At 37.6% G+C, this 3,632-nt stretch overlaps 1 protein-coding gene across 2 annotated transcripts in view; it reads left to right on the forward strand.

Moving 5' to 3' along the window:
* Positions 1-3,632, forward strand: part of Amph (amphiphysin) — a 227,983-nt gene that overhangs the window by 195,214 nt on the left and 29,137 nt on the right. The gene's annotated exons all lie outside the window — the stretch shown is intronic.

Raw genomic sequence — 3,632 nt, forward strand, 5'->3', positions numbered from 1 at the left:
ATATATTATACAATGTATATATTAAATATAGCTATCTCTTGCACATATGAATGTGTATATCACATTTTCTTTTCTTCATCTGTTGAGCATATAGACTATTATTTTAGCAGTTGTCAGTTACTCTGCTATAAATGTGGGCTTGCAGGGACCACTGTAGTGTGACTCTTACCATATTCTCCCATCCTTTCTGCTCTTCTGTGCACTGACCTGGCTTTTATACTATCCCAGAGGATTCCAAAACATGTGCTTCAAAACTACGTTGCTTATTTTCCTCTAAAGGAAGAACCCATTTTTGATTTAGAGAATTAGACTATCTTGGTGTTTTGCTTGCACCAGTAAATGCAAAGGATCTACATAATCACTGAATGTATTGTGATTGTTCCTCCAGCAAACAAGAGGGCCCTGAATAGGCATAGCATCATACCCATCTGCTGGCAGTCCCTTTGTTAAGGGAGACACCTTGTAGGAAAAAGTAGAAACAAATGGTTGAGGCAAGGCAAATTCCTATAAGATGACTTTAGAGTTTCCCACAAGGTGTTAGTCGTGATTTATCTTTGCTTTTTTACCTTAAAATATTTACAATTTTATACTATATTAGAAGGATTAGAAGAGTGACTTCTGTTTGTGAATCTGAGTAGCAGATTGTGTGTCCAACTCACACATCCTTCAGTGAGTCTCATTTATCCCTCAGGAATTGAAGCTGCAGTGCCATCCTATAATAGTTCGGGTGGCATTGTCATGTGGTGAAACACTTGTGACTTGTAGGGACATAACCAATCCTATTTCTGCTTCACACTGTGCTGCCATTGTTTTGTCTAATTCCAACAAGCATATGCAATTAAGACTCATTAATGAAATCATCCTAGTTATGATTTTTTATTGGCATATGACAATTTATAAGGGTCCCTTTTGCATTATACATCACACTGAGTAAAAATTTTGTGGCCATCTACATTCATTCTTATGGGTAATATTTTTCCTCAAATTATAATTTAATTCCCAACACTGATCTTAATTATGATACCCTTGGTATTCTTGCCTTATATAAAACCTCATAATTTCCTAAGACTTCTCAGTGAACTCAAACTCCTATGCAAATATGGGCTTTCACTTTAAGTTAATTTTATATTTTTCATGCTGTACAATGATAAATTTATGAGATTTGTGTTTTGAAATATCTCTTGGATCCTTATCTGGCTTGAGCTTTCCTCTACAGCATGACCTCAGGCTGCCAGCAAGCGGCGTTTGCTCACGGGCTGCTTTCTCCTTTGTCAAATTACTTGTCACATCCTCTGCTGTGTAGGTCCATGGCTATCATGTTGTCAGAGCAAATCACCTTGGCTTCCCAAAAGGCAAGATCATACCTTGAGTGTTTACAGGGGCTTTTGTATGAAGATCATTCTCTCAGAACAATAAAAATGAACTCTTTCCCCATAAAGGACTCTTGAGAGCATATTAGTGTGAATTTTACCTCATTCTTTTTAAAAAATTGTGTCATCCCAACTCTTAAAAGTTATAAAATAACTATAAAAACCTCAGCTCTCTACACACTTGTCTACTAAAATATCCTTTAATTTTATTGTACCCATTAGAAAGATCAGTGGCCCAATCACGGCTGCATCACAATGACTGATTTGATAGTGGGCCTAAGAAAATTTATTTGTATATTTATCTAGCACTGGACAATCCGTTATTACTTACCTCCCATTATATCAGCATAACTTTCACATAACTTCTCCATGGAACTTGCCTGAATTTAGAAATTGCCCTGGATGGATGCACAGGAGATATAGACGTAACTTGTGGTCACTTGTGGTGAAAGCCTCACAGAAGTAATAACTGGAAGATTTCGCCGAAGTATTAATTGGACACTTCCCACTATTCTGGGAAAACACTTTCAAAATTTTATACTTTTAAGTGTTTTGGTGGAAAAAGAGTAAATGAGCCTTCTGTTGGCCATTCATTTAGTGAAATAAGCAGCTAGATTAATATGCTTATCATATTAGTAGAGTGTAGAAAGAAGGGATGTTTTCAGTAGTGGCAATAATATGTACTGGCTGTGATGTTCCTAATGCTCTTTTGGTATAGTCCTAATTGTAAACCCAGAAAAGACCTGGGATAGAGATGACAAGAGAGCAGATTCAGAATATAATTGGGATCAGGGTGATGTTCCAGTATAGAGGCTCCATGGGGACAAAAGCCTTCCCCTGCCCACACTGTTGAAAGGGTCTAATTGAGATGATGGAGAATACTGCTTGTGGTTCTTCAAAGAATTGACTTACTGTTTGAGATAGAGTGATGGATAAGAATCCTGTTGGAGATGGAGGGGAAAAGGACAAAGAGCAGCCACACAGCAGGCCTCCTCCTCCTCCTCCCAGCTGTGGAATAATACATGTGCTTCATAGGGACTTATTGGGTGCTCAGGAGCAGAATACTGGAATGGCCCCTTGATGTTTTAGTGCAATGCAATACTAACAAGACTGAAAGGTCCCGGATTCAAAGGGTCCTGTCATTTCTTCCTCACTCCTTCTAGCTGTCAAAGATGCAGGTCATTAGCGTGTTTTTCTCTGTGTCTGGCTGTCTCTGTGATAAATAGCAAAATGGACCATTCTAGGCTCATAGAGAAGAAGTGAAGAGTAAAGTACTTACTGTACTGCCAGTAAGTATATGAATGGCAGAAACGGGAGGCATTTGGATGACTTGCAGGGCAACTGCACTTCTTGATTATAGAAGAGAAGTTTATCAACATTCTCTTCTGAGATGTGTCAGTTCTGTAAATGTATTTTTTTTCATTTATTCCTTCACTTTATTTATTTATTTTTTTACAGTCATAGAGGGGCCTTTTCTTGAAGTATACCTTTTAATTATTTTAGGTTTGTATACAGAAGGACTTAATTTTTACTAGATATTTTATTGAAGTGTAATTATTGAAGAGTACACAAATCATAAGTGTACAGCTTGATGAATATTTAGACAATGAATGCACCTACATAGCTAACACCTGGATCACAAAACAGAACATTACCAGTGTGAGAGTCCCTGTGTACTGTTTTCCAGAGGCAAAGAAGCTAGGTTGAAAAATATATAATTAAGAGAATAGAAAAAAAAGTACAGCGAAATATTAGAAACAATACAAAACTTCACTAAACAAAATGATAGGAATTCAACAACGGTTGTTATATTGTGCATTGCTGTCTTGAAATTAGTTGTTCAGATTACCAGATCTAAGCCTGTAAAATTGGTTGAAAAGCTATAAAAAAATTTAAAAAGAGAGAAAAAAATTTAAGCATTAATTGCTCCTTTTAGTGGACCGACAGAAATCAGCAGTACAATTATCTAAGCTATCCTGCATATATATATATATCTTTTGTTTGTATTTTAGGCAAGAGTCTACAGGGTGTGCAGGGTCTCACTATTAGATAGGACTCGTATTGATTTACTTGTTTACAACCTTTCAAGAGCTGGGATTATAGGCATGGGCCATCACGCCCAGTCTCAATGGCCATCTCAGCATGCCCTGGGGGCAGGGCCAGCAGGCCAGGCCTGGGGATGGAACCCCCAGCCCCTGCGCCTCCTTGCAGGCCCTTTAATCTGTTAAGCTATTTGGCTGGCATATATATATATATATATAT

This window comes from Octodon degus, unplaced genomic scaffold (genome assembly GCF_000260255.1).
Source record: "Octodon degus isolate 3935 unplaced genomic scaffold, OctDeg1.0 scaffold00031, whole genome shotgun sequence".
Classification (NCBI taxonomy): domain Eukaryota; kingdom Metazoa; phylum Chordata; class Mammalia; order Rodentia; family Octodontidae; genus Octodon; species Octodon degus.